Below are 17,824 nucleotides of genomic sequence, written 5' to 3'. Positions count from 1 at the left end.
TATTTACACACTAATGGCAGATGAATGTGTTAATAGGCTTTCCAAAAGTAATTGCTCAAGTTTCCTATTAATCAAGCACAAAATTAATTTTAATCAACGATGAACATATTAAAAACATATATACAGCCCTACACGTGACTCACTCCACATGTGACTCATTCATCAACTCACTCACATAGAAAATTTTACCCATTTACGGATGATCTAGTAACTTGGAATTTTGCAGCCTCATAAATCTAGGTCCGTTAATAACATCAAAATACCAAAAAAATTTAACATATAAAAATTTTAGCATACAAATATCCAAATTATGATAAAACTACAAAGTTGGCGCATACCTTATTTGGTGTTTCGCTGTGGACTATATGTTTGATGTATGAAAATGCTGATCAAACATAGAATCGGATGTAAACAAATCTTCAATATTTAACCCAGACTGTGTTTCACACTCTTTTACATTGGCCACAGCTAGATACCCGGAAATTTCGCAATTCATTTGCTTCTAGGCTAGAACGCACTGTCCTATGTATGCTTTCCTTTTGGCTGATTCTTTACTGCAGAACCTCCCTTGTCTCGAGTGGGTTGAAGCGACTCGGCCACTCCACTATTGGCTGGTGGTTGCCTGGCCCACAGTCGTAGAGAAAGAAGACTGTTGAGAGAATTGTGATTCAATTACCAAATTAATTTAACTATTTAGGCTACGTGTTTGCAGACTTCCTTAAGACCAAAAGAATCCGAGAAATTTTCCGGTCTCAAGCCACGGCCAGCTTTCCGGGAAGCGTTTGATTGGTTCACGTAAATTCTTGTAATGCTATGATTGGTAGAGACAGTGGTTTTTCACTAAACAATCTAGTTGTTAGCTAGAATGCAATACTATATGCCTGCGCCAGCAATTCCTGCTTTGTGATTGCCTGCATTCTGCAAGAGAAGTCATTTCCTTATTTGACCACGCTATTTGGAAAGCGTTTGATTCTGCACAGATTGTTTTGATTTGTGTGCCGATAGTGGGCGTGTACCTTGAAACAAAACTCCACCAATCACGAAACACAGACGATACTACAGTGTTTAAACACGCCACTGGTCTGGAAATCTTTTCGCGAAAAATCACTGCCTCTAATGATTGGTTTCTTGTCCTTCAGTATGTGTTGAACTACCCACGATCCTACATGAACGTCGTTAAAATGTGTATTGGTACGCATTCCAGCGTGGTGGCTTAAATAATTCGAATTTTGCACGTCTTTTAATACTGCTTCTATCTCTCTATCTTGACATACAAGAAGAGCTAAAATGTGAATTTCGCCTAGTGTACAAATTTCCAGTGTAACGCTCTCCCTTAGGAACTATTTCGTCTGGTTAACCAAGTGTATGTAAACATGATGCATTACAGAAATGGGTTAGTCATAAAATTTTATTTCTGTGAAAAAATGAAAGTTTTATACAGCGTATGCTTCATAAAGTTTTTTCTAACTAAAACACTTCCTAGATTGTACTGAGGGAACATTCCACAGTCAATTAATTTATTATAGGTTATATCGCGGTCATTCAATAACTAACTATGAAATAAAAGGTGTTTAACATCTTGTGTATCACAACAATTTACGTATACTAAGGAGTCTACAATTTGAGTTCCGTTAAATTATTTTTGGAGCTACCATGGTTGAGGAGATAATACTTTTTTTTTTTTTTAGTAACGTTGCGATACATGATTTAAATTTATTATGTACTTGCATTTTTTTTGACTCATTTCAAGTTATTTTTGCATTATTGCGGGAATTATGCATATATTTTTTTTGGTATACTTTCTATTTTGTTGCATAAGTTTGTTTTCAAGAAATATTTTTCTTCACTGTTAGAAACTTCTAAAAAAAATTTTAACTATGAAGGTTATTCGTATGTTCAGATGACGGGATCTTCGGAGGAACAAAGCAGGATTCCAACTTCATAGTTTCGTCGCAAACAGGGTAAACAAGCGCGTGCAAGGGCGAAGAGTTCGAATGCTGTGGACTAGGGTATTCGGAAAACGTAACCCGAGTTATAGAACCATAAATGTCGGTACTAATCTTCAACGGAACGGAGAATTCCCGGTACTTTTTTTTATTAATGGTGCAGCATTCGGTGATTGAAGTAGTAGGTAATAGCTAGTTTTGAATAATTAAACAAGTTTTAGTGACCAAAAGTTTTAAAAAAAAATTGTGTTACAATTTCTTTTATTGCAAAAAAAAATATCTACTAACGAGACGAAATCACTATATTCTCATCCTTATAATTTTTAACTTTCAGTAAAAAAAATTAAAGAAATAATCACAGAATCACAGAATAATTTACTTAAAATAACAATTATTTTATTCAAAACAAACCTAAAATAGAAAGTATGGTTATGTAAAGCCTATTGGCTTGGCAACCACAGGCACCAGCGCACACGCAGTCCGCACACCGACTGCCCACTGAAAAGCGCCCGACGCGACAGACCCACTCCCTTCACCCTAACAATGATCGCCGCGCAAAAAAAGAGTGGCCAGTGAGAGTAACCTTAGCGCGCAATACACACGAAATTTAATGCTGTCGATGTCGAGTCCCGAAAGCACCGAAAGAATCGGGATTCGATATTAAATTTCCAAGTTCTTTTACTGTATCAAATGTACCGGGGAATCGCCGGCACTTTCGGGACCAGGATTCCCAGGTTCTGAACCCTACTGTGGACTTTCCCACTGTTACGATGCGGCTAGCGATGAGGCAGGCCAGTCGGCCTGGCGCACCGGCCGGCGGGGGGTCCAGGGGAGGCGCCCCCACCGGGCAGGTGCGGCAACGTTTGGTAAATATCTGGTTAGAACTATTTTGACTTACAGCAGATGCAAGACAACTATAGGAATACATTTGAAGGGAAAAAAAATCTCAAATAATAGCAATGACCATAAACTGAAATAACCAACTCGGCAACATGTTTGGGGAGGAGAAACACTGTTATGTTTCAAATTGGATAACTACTTGGAACATTGAATTAATGTTGTAATGAAATGACCCTTATTTTAATTCATATAAAATAATTTGTTTTGAAACTTTATAAAGTAATACTTTCATGCTATTTAGACTACATTATATTTTGCAGTGATAAATTCGACATTTTAATAAAAACAAATATGAACTGGTGTTGCAGTACACGCCAGTGATGTGTGAACATCTAACCTCGGTAATGAGCAAATTCACGTGTTCTCATATTGCAAGTAAACCTATAATTCGAAACTCGAACACGAAAATTACAGTAGAATCGTTACAATAATGCCGAGCGTGATAAATATACGAAAATTGTGTTTTTTAACTACATTTCTTGACGCAAATCACACGTAGTTTCCGTACTCGCCGCTAGAACTCGCTGCCGGAGCAGCTACGCCGACTATCGACTCATTCCATTTGCACATCGTAAGGTTAAATTATTTAATGCAATGGCTGCAATAAAACTGAAAATAAATAAATAAAAAGACTTGAACAAATACTAAACCCCGGCTTTGGACCTGATATTCGACAAGGAATTTTATTAAAATTCATTAAATAGTTAATAATTTAAAAGTGACCTTTGTCTCTGTGAAATTTGGTTCGCGCCATCCACCACAGAGGGCAGTACCGTGTTTACACATTTCCGTTCCATGCGACTTCCGTTCCCGTCATGAAATTACTCCTACCGAATGCCGCATACCGATAGCTAAGATGATACACAGAAATAAAAAAAAAAACGGCTTGGGGAGTGGTACGCCTTACCTCTTGGATCCGATCTTGCAAGTAGAGGGGAGGGAAAACAGCTTGACCGCATGTTCCCTCGCTAGCTGACCGCTCGCCTGTGGCGCGTGACGGAATTAAACCACTTGAGCGAGGAAACCGCCAGTCAGCTGTCTTCAGCTTCCCGTGGGTCAGAGAGGGGGGAGCGGGGCGGGTCATCGGTCCGACACACATTCCTCAGTCGACGTGAGACACACGCGTGACTCACGACTCGTCCGAAGACAGCGCCGTGTTCCTTGCACTTCTTTGTTCGCAAAATACAGTACGTGTCCATGTATGCTGTCTCATCTCAATTTCGACATTTCTCAAAACTGTAACAATTAGTCCGCGCATCCTTCTGCCTATGTTTTTTTTCTAACGTGTAACATCTTAACTAAGGGAAACTTTAAAGTAGCAACTGATTATTTTTTTTTGATAAAATAGACAGAATGTAATATCGAAAATCAGGTCCAAAGTCAGGGTTTAGTATTTTTTTTTCATGATATTTTTTTTCGTTTTTATCGGAGCTCTTTCATTATATTGTTTAAAACTTTGGTCTGCTAATCAAATGATTCAATAGTCGACGTAGTTGCTCCGGCAACGATTTCTAGCAGCGGGTGCGGAAACTACGCGTACGCTCAGCATTATTTATAAGAATTCTACGTTCAATTTCGTGTTCGAGTTTCATAGTATAAGTTTATTTGCAACATGAGAATACATAAATTTGCTCGTTGCCGAGGTTAGATGTTTACATATCTCTGGCGAGTACTGAATGACTAATTCACTTTCCCCCCCTCCCCTCTGTAAACAGTGTTTGTAAACATCTTCGCGTCATTGTCTGTTGTTCGTTTACAAACATGACCGGCTTCTTTGCAATTTACACTTGTAAAATTAGTACCACTGGCACCACTCTTGAGAAAATGTAAAATTTGAGGTGAGTAACGTGACACTTGACACAAGACCCAAGCAAGATTGGCCCATGGGGAAAATGCGGGGGAGGGGGAGGGGCGAAGGAATCTACATGATATTTTCAATAGTTTTATTCATAATTTAATTATTTTCTAAAACATTTTCTGAACTGACACCAAGGACGCAAATCTGTAGGATTCGCAAAAGGGCCCCTTGAAAATTTTTAGGGTGGGGGGAAGGGTGGCTCGAGTGTTTTGCACGTGGGATTAACTAACACGTCATATTTGGATAGGGTGCTTGTATGTTGTATACTGCCCATATTTGGGCCTACATGCATGCAATAAGCAGAAAACTTTAACACACAAGGAAAGTTTTCCATAAGAGATATTTTTACATCAAACCCGTTTCAGTCACGCTTTTGCAAACGCAAGCGAGCCTCTTCAGTGAGGGACTTCTTAATTCCAGGAGGTTCGGGGCCTCTGTGTCCCCTTGATCTACGCCCTTGACTGACACTATTATGATTTTTGACGTGACAACGTCTAATAAATCGATGAACGCCGGCTGCACGCACGAAAAAGTGTCCCGTAACGCACATTGTCCCATATCTCTCTTACACTCGATTGGAACAACCATCGCTTTGACTTTTTCGAGGCACATTAAACTTGAAACACTCCCATTTGTTTCCTACTTTTCCTATCATCGTCCTATCCTTAACAGAATAACACACATTGGAAGAAGTTAAATAGCAAACATGTATAAAAGTTATAGTTAAAATAATCTGTTCGTTAAAATAATAAACATATTTGAATTAATGAGTGCAAATAAAAGTAAATTTATCAATTAAATTCTATATTTCATTTCACTCCTTCTTTGTATCCATACAAAATAGTTATAATTCAATAAAACTGATTCAATTTTATTTATAAAAGTATGCAATCATTTCATCAATGTTTTGTTATGACGTCACGTTAAACTATCGTCCATAAACCGACTTTACGGACAACCATTTGTTTTACATTATTACCATACTTAATGATATATATATATAATTCCTAATATAATCTGCACATAAAGCAGATGATGTAATGGAAGGTTGAATGCCGGGGATTCCGACCACCAAACTCTCCCTCCCTCCTCTGCTATCCTCATGCCACTGCTCGACCCGATATTGACGAAGGAATGAACGACGTTTTCTTATGATAATTTTTCGTTTGAATTTTGGTTTTTAACTTTTGACGCTTACTGATTGCCAAGAAAATATTACAAAATAAAAAAATTCCAAGATACAATGCCATGCAATATGGTGTAATCTTGAATGAATAATTACGGTAAATGTATAAATAAATTAAATACACGAGTGTACTCCTTTACAAAATAAGTTACGAAAATAGCTATTAAAAGCAAATTAATTTAGCTATTTTATATAGGCCCTATTTGTAGTTAACTTTTTTTTCACATTTACTCTGTTATTTGAGACATTCAGCCTAGTCTAGCGTCATCAAATATTTCTACCTTTTCCAAATACGTCCTACTCATATAACCCGTTCTTAGATTAAACCTCATATTAGAGGTGTAATAGATCGAAAATGATGGTTAAAGTTAATAATAATGATGTATTTGCGTATGTATTTACTGTTATACGTTACTTTACAGGGGAAAATAAGGCGGTTGTCACACGTTTTGCGTCTCTGCGGTAGCGACTAAAACTTCCGCAACGTTTTTTGACTGAATATTCTTTCGATCGATTTTATTAAGAGTGCACACCGCAGATCTTCAAAAATACGGTAAGTAAATTTATCAAAATGGAACATGTGAACAATCGATCTAGAAGAAATCACCAAGTAGAAAATAGTAAGCGCTCATTTTAAACCGCATCGTGTAACACTGACCTAACATGCCTACGTAAAGAAAGCGCCTAGAGGTTAGGCCACCCGTATTACGAATTTACACTGCGGGCTAGACTAACTGTGATTAATCTGCAGGCGTTCTGGAATACAATGATGAGGTAACAAATAATTACATTGTTTTTTAATATACCAGGTTTTTTAAAACGGACTAAAAAGTATAAAATAATTTGTTATAGCCCCATACAGAATCCTAACCCCATTGCAGCTTGTCCTATAAATTCGTGATTGTGAATTTTTAATAGCTATGATAATACTTGTAAGATTTAAAACGAAAAATGTGGCGCATGTAAAAGATAATTTATGAATGAATTGTTCATCTAAGTCATTAACAAATTTATTGAACTGCATTTGATATGAACTGATGTGTGTCTTCTCAACGACAGCTATACCCTGCACTCCTTACTATCTCTTGCATGCACCCCATGTTTTTCGTTTTAAATATTATAAGTATTTTCAAAGTTATTAAAAATTTAAAATCACATTTTCAGAACAATCTGGAATGGGTTTACATATTTGTATGGGGCTATGATAAATATTTTTTTACTTTTTAGTCCATTTTAAAAATGTGGTATATTAAATTATTTATTTATTCATTACTAGCTTTTACCTGCGGCTTCGCTCGCGTTATGTCCTTAAATATCAAATATCATTACAAAGAAAAGAAAATAATATGGTAATTGTTTTCTTTAATTGCGTGACTGGAATCATCAGTATTTAAAAATTCTAACATCCGATTTAGCTTAAAAAAACTGAAAACATGCTTTATTGAAATATGTTTCACTATTACAAAAAAAAATTAATCCTAACATTTTAAAAAGTTCAAAGTATTAACGTAGAATAAAAATAAATAAATAAATATTCTGCCCCAATTGTGTGATCCGAAGTCTCGTTCCATTACATAGTCGAGGAGCATCTAGATTTCGTATAGTAAGCGTAACTTGTAGGCCTACCTTTAGTTTCATTTGAAGTTTATGTGAGGTTACACCCGAAAGTTCCAGTGAATTTAAAAACTAAGGATATGACGTGCTTTGTTCTGTATCCATGATTGTATCTATTGACAAATACTCATTTCCCCTTGTACCTCTTTTAAAATATAAGTGTAGATTTCATTAACGATATAAATTTTTTGGCGCCAATATTGCTCCTGCGTACAACCACCGATCACTATTCAAATTTTGCTGCAAATCCGGGAAAACTTGAGTAATTAGATCCATATCATTTTCACTAAATTACAAAATTCTCTTGAAAGTAAAATATAACATTCAGCATCAATGTCCAAACAACAATCACCGAAGAAAATAAACACCTAACCTCAAAAATTTAAAAAGTTCTTACATTCACATTTATAATATTAGTAGGGATTTTCTGCTTTTTAGTCTTGTGTGTGTGAAATTTTACAATCGATTTTTAAATTATGACTGAAGCAGTCGGTGATGTAGGCACCGCCTGCGGAGTGAGGCGTTATGCATCCCGCAACATTGTACTGTTCTGCTCGTAGCCTAATCCCACGAATCAGTGTTGAATTGGCAGTGGGAGGGGGGCATTGCACAACAAAATCAAATAAATTTGTACCGAATAGACAAACAAACAATCAAATAGGCAAAAAAAAAAAAAAAACAAGTAAATATTGCATTTTCATTCAGTTCAGAGCTATGTTCAATGTTTCAAGCCCCTATTTCATCCAAAAATTAATTTAAAGCCAAACAGACAAGAAACCGAGTTAGTAAAACTGTGTTAAATCTATATTTATACTAGCAAAATAAGAACATTTGTAACTGTTATATAGTTTCACATGATCGTCTTATGGATGCATGGGAGCAAGCTCACTGCCATTTTCTCGATCCAGGCATTGTAGGCTATGTGCTTGCGGAAGGCTCGATCACACCATCGCGCAACATTTCCTACAATTCTCTCGGATAATTTTCTGCTCTCTGAATCCATATGCTCGGGGATGTTCGTAAATAAGCTGATCATGTGTGGTAGGGATATGGTGTCCTGTAACCGACGTGCGCCTTAATGAGTCGGTCGAGGTGAAGACACGGTGACTCTCCCGCAGGAGGCGCTGCTGTGCGTCCTAATAAGCTATGATCCAGGTCTCCAATACAGTGGGCTCACTAACAAGGTGGGTTGCCCTGCCTATCATAAACACACCCAGTCGCTTGTGCCGCCCGATATTGACACATCCCGAGCTTAGCTCAGTGACCGCATCATGCACAACCAGCCATGGTTGCCCCAGCACCAATTCCTCTCTAAAACAATGGCTGGTGTATGAGAAACCAGCTCCCAGACACTCCCTTCCACATCCACATTGCCGATGGCCATCCCCTCGCCGGTGTTCGTGGCCAGCTTCAGTACACAGTGTCATAGCGTGACAACTGCCAGCAACACTAGGTGTTGTGCCACGAACACGTGGCACAGCAGTCGGGTGGCCATTCATGTGAATGGGGATCCATATGAGCCTGTCGTCTTGGATAGTAATCTGCCCCAGTGTCATTGTCCCTGATGTTATGTCTAGGGTGGGGGGATGGAGGTGGCATGGGGGCAGAGCTTAAAGTCCTACAACCTCTGCTGTCTATTTCCAGACAGTTGCTGCAGTTGTCTGTGACAATCCATGTGCCAGTGTAAATTACCCGGCAAGCAGAGGTGACATTGCTGTGGCCATTCAGTGTCACGCCTGTTCCCAGATGCTGCCACAGCTGGGTACTGCTGCTCTACAGATAGGTCTTCGAGAGTATGGCCTCCAGTTCGTCATGGTTGGTCATGCTGTATCTCTAGTCCGGGCAGTGCCATTTTCCCTAGTAGGTTCTGCTCCATAGCGACTGCCTGCTGAACTTACTTTTCCACCATGTACATGCAGAACAGTCGGTGAAATGACTGCAATTCTTTGGACACCAGTGCTGTAACGTTGACGCCACTCCCGCTGCCTGTCTTTTTAAATTGATTATTAATGTTGAAAGTGATCTCAGGGGTTTTAACGGGGGTTCGGCCTCGTGGCTGCAGGCAAGAACGTGTCGATGTTCGAAACCTACCCGGGCTGTTCAGGCCACCCAGGACGCCTTATAAATAATTGGTAAACGATTTGACACGACACTGCACTTTATTCAGAACCGATACACTTATTGGTCCAGGTACTGGCCGCTTCTGTTGTCTAACCGCTGCGACACGCGTATCTTTCTACATAAACGGTACGCGCGACCAGGATAGGTTGCCAAGTGGTGTACACGGACTTATACAGTGGCCGATTATAAATGTGAATGGCGCAGCGGATAGCACAGATCTCCTGTGCTGCAAGAACTTCTACAGGCAGTTACGTTAGCATTGAAAACAGCACATACAAACGGACGTTCCAAAGTTATTTGCAATCTAACCTATGGCGAAATATTAAGGTCCCGAAAAAGTACGTAACCCGGTACGCTGGAATCATACACGTTACAGTCACTTATTAATCAGAAGGTACTCGGTTAGATTGCATGTTACAAGTTACACATTTACAGACGATGAAAATTAAAAGGCGAAAGTTAGCGAGTAAGAATTCGACACACGTTGCTAAGAGTCTTCGATGATAACAATTAATTGGCTGTGAAGCAGAAACTGCGTAACACAATTACGCTGTCAATCTCTGGACACGAAATTACGTAGAAAATGTAAAGTTCCCTGTTGGGATAAATTTAATTAGTTACGAGTCGCACGAAATATCGTGCGGCTGGGTGGGGTCGGCGCCGAGCTGGAAGAAGGATTTTAAAACTTACACTATTGCTGATACGTGGATGTAGAGCAAAAGTTGATGGCTCGACGTTCGCGGAGCGTCCGACCCCTGCGAGCTCCCGATGGTAACTGAGTTCGAGACCGCCCTGCGGCCTCGCGCCTAAACGCGTGGAGCGCGGGAAAACAGATCCGGCCAGTTTTGGGTTTAAAAGACATGTTACACAATATATGATTATACAATAATTAGACATGATTTCCCTTAAATTAATTATGTTTTAAATTTTTATTAAATTGGTTGTTTTTGATTTGAACATAATAATTACGTATTTAATTCGGCGCATTGCCACACCCGGCCGGGCGCTGTCGTCGCTTTGGTGTTCGTCGCGGCGCACTTTTACACACTCGGCGGAAATCACGCTCGGGCGTGTTCGATGCACTTAAGAGGTGTTGTTGTGACATAACGGCCTGTGCGAACCAGAGAGAGCACCGGCGGTCGGCGTCAAATGCCCCCCCTCCAACGAGGCTGTTATGCTCAACAACACTACTCCTCACACGCATGGAAGTGGTGTACTGGTTCGTCGCACTAAGGGGGTTAGAGCGTGGTGGGGCCCCTAGGCGTGGCATACTCAGTAAAGGTGTTTCTACAATTGAATTAATCGCGGTTCTAGCATGACCCATCTGGAGGGCGTAACTAGTGGGTGATGTAGGATTTGATTAGTACTGTACTGCATTAGTACAGTCATAGCTTGTCCACCACAAACTTTTCCACTGCCTCATTGTCCCATTATCTCTCACCGTAGAAGCTGGCCTTACACCTCAAAATGGCCGGGACATCGGCAAAATTTTGTGCAAGTTGGTGAACAAACTCATGCCTCTGCATATCGTATCATCCTCATAATCTCCCCCATTCGGGTGCCTTCCCGTGCAGCCATTCACTTGTATGCTGCACCCATTCTTCCGCTAGAATGTCATACTGTGTCAGACGCGCCTCACATCACTGCAAAAACTATGTGAGTCATTGTGTGCGAGTTCGCAAAATTCTGGCAGCACCAGGGGGGCTGCCCCAGCAGTCACGCATACTGCATGTGCCATTATAAGGCCCAGCTGTTTTTTGGATTGCATGTCCCAGTTCATAAGGTCCGGTGACAGTTTACGATTCGACAACTCTGTCCCGATGTGGGTGCCCAAACACTTTGCGCACACATCACTTTGTTTCATTCCAGGGTCCACTATTTAAGTCTACGATTTGTATTCGAAAATATTTTTGCTACTAAAATGTTGATTTGGCACAATATGATTGGTGCATATCCCAATGTTTATGCTGCAACACGTGGGCCCGCCATGTTGACCTCGGTTCGGTGGTAGCGATGGCGGGTTCTCCCGCCTGTGATCCTCATTGTGGTATTCTCACATACTAACGACACAAGCCACAGGCGGGAGTTCGATCGCAGCTCGTCGCTTATGACAACAGTTCGACAATTTCCAAGCTCCTGTGCACGAGGCTACAATCACTGGCCACATGAGTGAACTAGTCAGACAGCAGGCACTGTTATTAATGGTCATAGCCTCGCAACTGGGGGGGCTTGTAAAATGACGCTCTGGTTGTACAGAGAGCCCGTGGTTTGTCGATAGTTCCTCGACATGCGCTGCAGGCGGTAAACTTGAAAACATGCCTACTGCCTACACACAGTGTGTATTTCAGAATCGAGCCCCTGATATCCTGTCCCATTCAGGCCTATGCCGAGACTAGATATGTTCAGGAGACGAGCCACCAGCTATTGTCTCTTGTTTTTCCTACCATTTTCCGTTTCATTGGTGTTTTGGTGGCCTGTGAGTTTAGTAAGGGAACTGGAATCAAGGACCTAGCTAACCACCTAGGACTAGAGTGACAAAGTAATCTGGTCGAGTTATGTCTATGGGCCAGAACATATAAACAACTATTGCAGGATAGCCTGAACAAAACTATTCTCTTGCACTGGCGATGTCTCTCGGTACGATACATGGGTAGGACGGTCCACGACTTGCTTCCTTGCATTAGGTTGCTCTTCAGGAAAGAGCTGGGGCTGGGCAACAACAAGCAGCAGTGTTACCGAGAGATGTCCGCCACGTCACCACAATCCCTGCCGAGACGGACCACCGATAGTACAATGTTACTCATTATATAATCGAGGGGGAAGGTAGGGATGACTGGGTAAGCAAAATGGAGGGGACGAAATGCAAGAATGACGGAACCAAAAAGGGAGAAGAGAAATCATGGGCTGAGGTAGCCAGAGAGGACACAGGCAGGCTAAAGGAAGATAAGTCAAATAAAGGGGATGGGAATGAGGGGACTATGGAAGGCAGGGGAATCGGAAGCGTAAAGGTGGCATTATTCGGGGATTCGATGCTCAGATATGTAAACATACCGGGGGTGTATAAGGCAGGGAGGAGTGGTGAGAGGTTGGAGGATGTAAGAGATAGAGTTAAGGCTAGCCAGCTTGACGGAATAAGGAAGGTGATTGTGCATGTGGGCACAAACGACCTTGTTAGAGGGGGAGGACCAGGAAAGTTTGAGGAGGACATGAAGGGAATGTTTTGTGAGTTAAAAAGGAAAGTGAGGGGAGACATCCTGGTGAGTGGAGTGCTGCCTAGGAGGGGTGTGCCTATCCACAAGCTCAGGACTGTGGAAGCCATCATGCTGAAGCAGTGTCAGGAGTGGGGAGCAAACTACATCAGCGCAAGGAGTCGACTTCAGATGAGACACATGGCAAGGGATCAAATCCATCTGAATAGGGAAGGAGTGGGAATCCTGACGCAGGTGATGATAGACGGTTTAAGAGCGGGTAACATGGGGCAGGGAAACGGGGTAGGGGGGAGGTCAAGGGTAGGGTGCAGCTAGTAGGAAGGAATGAAGTGAGAAAGGTGGGGGGAGGGGGGAGGCAGGGGAAATAATCAAGAAGGGATGGAGAGAGAGAGGGAAAGACAAAAGCAGGATGGGGAGGGGAGAGTGCATATAGAAACAGGAGAAGAGGGTAGGAAAAAAAGGGAGAGAGTAAATATAATGGTTGTTAACTGCAGGAGTATCCTAAACAAAGTGGACAAGTTCTGGATAGTGGTTGAGCTCTATGGGGCAGATATAGTGGTGGCAGTAGAGACATGGCTGGATGAGGATGTTGCAGACAACGAAATAAGGAGAGGGAGTTACGTAGTTTTCAGAAGGGATAGAAACAGGAGAGGGGGTGGGATAATGGTTCTTGTTCGGGGGGAATTAGATGCAGAAGTAAAGTGGATGGGAGAAAAGGAAGAAATACTTCACTTGGAGATCTCAGGGAAGAAGAGGAAAATGCAGCTGTTTGCGGTGTACAGGCCGCCGGGTGATGGGGGTACAGAGGTGGAGGCGGTACTCGAAAGGCTTGATATGCTGAAGGAGGACAGCATGGTAGTTGTAGCAGGTGACCTCAACCTTCCAGGGGTCAAATGGCAGTGTGGTAAGGAACTGGTGGGGCCACTGGGACAACGGAGGGCAACTAAACTGGTGAACATGGGGTTACAACAGGTGTTGGTAGAGGAAACTAGGATGGGTGGGGGAGCTGGCGGTTCAATATTGGATGTAGTGCTGGTAAGACCCGAGGAGCTAGCCACTCACTCTAAAGTGGTGGATGGGATAAGCGATCACAATATTCCCATTGTGGAGATTTGCCTGGACAAGAAGGTCATGAAAGGCAGCAGCAGGCAAATATGGTTGTATGGGAGGGCAGTACAGACAAGGGTGGAGGAGTTCCTGGAAGAGAGATTCGACCAATGGAGCATAGGCATCGATGTGCAGGAACTGTGGAAGGATTTCAAAAAGGTGGTGGGAGATGCTCAAGAGCAATACGTACCTAAAAAGAGGATTAATGTGGGAGGGGACCCACCTTATTATGGAAGGGAAATTCGAAAACTCAAGAGGAAGGGTAGACTGTTATATGCGCTGGGGAAAAAGGAAGGAAAGAAGACTGTAACAGAGGAGCTGAAAGTAATAGGAAAGCAACTGAATAGAGAGATAAAGAAGGCGAAGGAGGCCTATCTCGGGGACCTGATGGTACAGGGGACAAAAGGCAACTGGCAAAAGCTATATGGGTTTGTTAGAAGCACGAAGGGCACAGGGACAGGGGTACCAATTTTGAAGAATCAGGAAGGTGAAATTGCAGCAGGATCCAAGGAAAAGGCAAACTTGTTGGCCATGCAGTACATGTCAGTGTTCGAGAAGGGAAAACAGTGGGAAAGGAAACATGCTGAGCATAGTACAGGGCGACACGAGAAACGGCTTGAGATCAGGAAGGAAGAAATTGAGAAAGTAGTGAAAAGGTTAGACAGCAGGAAAGCCATAGGTAAGGATGGCATAGGGAATGGGATGATAAAGCTGGGGGGGCAAGCCATGGTGAAGTACCTGGAGCTGCTATTCAGTAGATCGATGCAGGAGGGCAAGTTGCCGCAAGAATGGAAGGAGGCGGTGGTGGTACCGATATACAAGAAGGGGGGTAGCAAAGAGGACCCAGCTAGCTATAGACCTGTTAGTATCACGTCGGCGGTGGGCAAGGTGATGGAGAGGTTAGTGCACAGGCATGTGGTAGGGGAGCTGGATGGTAGAAAGTGGATTGACAGGAGACAGCATGGATTTCGAAGGGGATATTCGTGTGAGACTCAGCTGGCTGGACTGTTGGAGGAGCTGGTGGAGGGGGTAGATAATGGTCTACAGATTGATGCCTGCTTCATCGATTTTGAAAAAGCATTCGATAAAGTTCCTCACGAAAAAATGATGAAAAAAGTGGAGGGAGCTATAAGTGACAGGAGGGTGGTGGGTTGGATTGGTGACTTCATAAGTAACCGGACACAGAGGGTACGTGTGGAGGAGGAGTTATCGGAGGAAGGAAGGGTTACATCAGGGGTGCCGCAGGGCAGTGTGCTTGGCCCACTTCTCTTTACCATAATGATGAACGATGTCGGAGAGAAGATACAAGGGCATATTAGGCTTTTTGCAGACGACTGCGTGGTTTACATGGATGCGGAGAGAAATGGGTTACAGGAGGATCTGGAAAGGCTGGAAGAATGGGTGGAAAATAATGGTATGAAAATAAATGTGGAAAAGACGAAAGTGGTCAGGTTTACCAGGAAGAGGAAGATTGTCAGGAGGGAATATCGCTGGAGGGGAGACGTGATAAGTGAGGCCGACAGCTATAAATATCTAGGGGTGGTACTGCAGGGTAACCTGGGGTGGGGGGAGCATGTAGACAAGGTAGTGAAGAAGAGCCGGCAGGCCCTGGGCATGCTGGGACGAGTGCTCAGGGGGGGAAGCAGCAGCATACGTGACAAGGCCTATAAAACTATGGTCCGCCCCATGCTGGAGTATGCCGCAGCAGTGTGGGACCCATACACGGCAGTTCTTGAGAGGGAGCTGGAGGGGGTACAGAGGAGAGCAGCTAGATGGGTGAAGGGCAAGTGGAGGAGAATGGACAGAGAAGGGAAGGGGGAGTGCAGTACCACAGAGATGATGATAGGAATGAGATGGGAGAGCTTAAAGGATAGAAGACAGAAGGAGAGATTGGTCAAGATGTACCAGGTGCTGAGTGGAGTGGGAGGATGGGGAGAGCTGGGGGGCAAAGTCAAAATGGGAATGCCTAGAAGTAGAAAGGAAAATACTAGGAAGGTTTTCAAAGAGAGGAGGAGAACAGAAAGGGGAAAAAATGCGATGGTCGTGAGGACGGTAGGGGAATGGAATAGGCTGGAGGAGGAGTGTGTGGCGACTGGGAGTGTGGACCAGTTCAGAAGGAGAGTGAGGGGGAAGTAGGGAGAATGCTTGCCACCGGGCACTTTGTACCCAATTGCAGCTAATTAAATTAATTAATTAATTAATATAACATATGTGAAATACGTAATGAATTCTGCATACAGGCAAAAGACTCTTAATTATCAAATGAAACACAACAATTACACGCATTGAAACCCTCATAGTTATTATTGCTATTTGTATGTACCTTCTGATTTGTATATTATATGTCTACATTTGCTGGCTCATAACTGTGACTCCATTTATCGGTACGTGCATCACCAGGATACTATAAGTTGACGTGTCCCGGCAGCAGCGTCGGGCGATGGAGTGGCATGAGGTGGGGCGACAGGCCCCACTGGTAGGTTGGCAGCTGCTTCTTGACGCACAGATATTGGTCTAACCTGCCCTCTTGCTTGGCATGAGCGAAGACAGGGGAGAAGGGGGTAGTAAAAGGAGCCTAGAGCGAAATCCCCGAAGGGCCGCTCCAAGGGGGGGAAAGGAGTCTAGAGCGTAAACCCGAAGGCCGCTCCTGGGGAAGAAGGCCGCTCCGGAGGAAGAGGAGAGAGAGAGAGCACTGACACACATTTTATATTATACAGTCATTAATAAATCCATATGCACTGCTATAACCGTTCAAAAGATGCGTGCTGCCATCTATGATATGTAAACGGCACCACTCGTAGCCTATATCCCACGGCTGGTGTAGAGAAGCCTGTTGGGATACGGCTTTCTTAGCGAAGCGGCCATGTTGGTTGCAGAGAGAGGCCGAGGACAAATATAGGACACAACAAAGTTTATATATAGATTTGGTATAACTAGCTTGCTAGAAGCTTACATAATAGGTCACTTTCTTTAATGATTTGACGCCGTCCCCGCTACCTCTGAGTATTTAGACGTGATTTTGTTCAGTTCGTGATCTCAGGGAAGGTTCGGCCTTGTGGCTAGAGGTAGGGGTCAACGCAGTAGGGCCCCCCGAGCTGTTGAGGCCACTCGGGACGCCTGAATAATAACACAAAACCTCTTCAGATAGTTGGTGAATTTAATACAGCACAGCCCAATACATGGTGCTGCCCGTTCTGGCCGTAACGGTTTGCCCGACGCGACTAGTCACACGCGCAGCTCACTTCCTCAGTGGCGGCTCACGATTCTTATGCGCGTGAGGGGCAGACTCGTATACGTGACGCGAAAGTTACAAAAGACACTCTGACATGGCACACGATATTTTGAAGCACAATACACTACACTAATACCTAGCTCTGGATAAACTGGGCTAGCAACACGTAGGCCCGTGTCTCCGGCGACTCTACGTGGTGACTAGGTGTGTCCCAGGGACTGAATCGTTATTAAGTTTGGTGGCGCACTGCAGTACGACGGTGATACATAAGCCCTGACATGACGAATTACACTTAGGCGAACAACTATTCCGCTAACACATTACACTTGATAAACTGGGCTAGCAACACGTAGGCCCGTGTCTCCGGCGACTCTACGTGGTGTCTAGGTGTGTCCCAGGGACTGAATCGTTATTAAGTTGGATGGCACGTGTCGCCTGCTGGCTGCCCCGTGCGGGCCAAAACTAAGTAGCCTGGAGGCTAGGTTGGGCGTGAAGCGCCGACGTAAAAACACATACTCTCCCCACAGTACTTACGTATGACGTAAACACTCATCTCGGAGCACTGATTGAATTAAGTTAAGTACCTCATGGTAAATTTAGGCCGACCGCGGAACTGTACAAAAGGTTGAAAAGAAATTACACTATGGAAAA

The 17,824-nt window shown here is 43.1% G+C and overlaps 1 protein-coding gene across 1 annotated transcript in view; it reads right to left on the bottom strand.

The window, feature by feature from the left end:
- Positions 1 to 3,817, bottom strand: part of LOC134534441 (atrial natriuretic peptide receptor 2-like) — a 368,135-nt gene extending 364,318 nt beyond the window's left edge. Inside the window, exon 1 of the mRNA XM_063372934.1 lies at positions 3,754 to 3,817. The gene's annotated coding sequence lies outside the window, so the exon portion shown is untranslated. The remainder of the gene's footprint in view (positions 1 to 3,753) is intronic.
- Positions 3,818 to 17,824: the final 14,007 nt, after the last annotated feature.

Source organism: Bacillus rossius, chromosome 1, assembly GCF_032445375.1.
Source record: "Bacillus rossius redtenbacheri isolate Brsri chromosome 1, Brsri_v3, whole genome shotgun sequence".
Lineage (NCBI taxonomy): Eukaryota > Metazoa > Arthropoda > Insecta > Phasmatodea > Bacillidae > Bacillus > Bacillus rossius.
Note: the sequence above shows the minus strand (reverse complement) of the source record. Positions and strands in the feature narration are given on the sequence as shown.